Here is a 971-nt window from a genome sequence, read left to right as displayed (position 1 = left end):
GCATATTGAAAAGCAGAGACATTACTTTGCCAACAAAGGTTTGTCTAGTCAAGGCTATGGTTTTTCCTGTGGTCATGTATGGATGTGAGAGTTGGACTATGAAGAAAGCTGAGCGCTGAAGAACAGATGCTTTTGAACTGTGGTGTTAGAGAAGACTCTTGAGAGTCCCTTGGACAGCAAGGAGATCCAACCAGTCCATCCTGGGTGTTCATTGGCTGGACTGATGCTGAAGCTGAAAGTCCAATGCTTTGACCACTTGATGCGAAGAATTGACTCATTTGAAAGGACCCTGATGCTGGAAAAGATTGAAAGCAGGAGGAGAAGGGGGTGACAGAGGATGAGATGGTTGGATGGCATCACTGACTCTATGGACATGAGTTTGAGCAAGCTCTTGGAGTTGGCGATGGACAGGGAAGCCTGGTGCTGCAGTCCATGGGGTTGCACAGAGTTGGACATGACTGAGCGACTGAACTGATAAAGCTAGGAAAAAGACCAGCGATTGTGAGGAGCTGGGGGTGGGGGATGTGAAGGATACACAGGTAAATCACAGAGGATTTTTAGGGCAGTGAAAGTCCTCTGTATGATACCATAATGATAGGCACAGGTCATTATTCATTTGCCCAAACCCACAGAATGTACAACACCAAGAGCAACTTGTAATGTAAACTATGGACTTTGGGTGGTAACCTATGTTCATCACTGGTGACAAATGGACCAGTCTGGTGGGGCTGTTGTCATGGAGGAGGCTGTGCATGTGTGTGTGCAGGAAGGGATGGGAAATCTCTGTACCTTCCTCTCAATTTTGCTGGGAACCCAAAACTGCTCTAAAAATAGTCTTAATAATAATGCAAAATATAATAATGTCTTATGGGATATAAAACATATGTGCAAGTAAATACATCACACACTTGCAGGAAAGGCAGGAGGGGGTGAGCGGGTTTATGTTGGTCCAGGTCCTCTAAAAACAGATC

The sequence above is a fragment of the Bison bison genome, unplaced genomic scaffold, assembly GCF_000754665.1.
Source record: "Bison bison bison isolate TAMUID 2011002044 unplaced genomic scaffold, Bison_UMD1.0 scf7180017864473, whole genome shotgun sequence".
Classification (NCBI taxonomy): domain Eukaryota; kingdom Metazoa; phylum Chordata; class Mammalia; order Artiodactyla; family Bovidae; genus Bison; species Bison bison.
Note: the sequence above shows the minus strand (reverse complement) of the source record.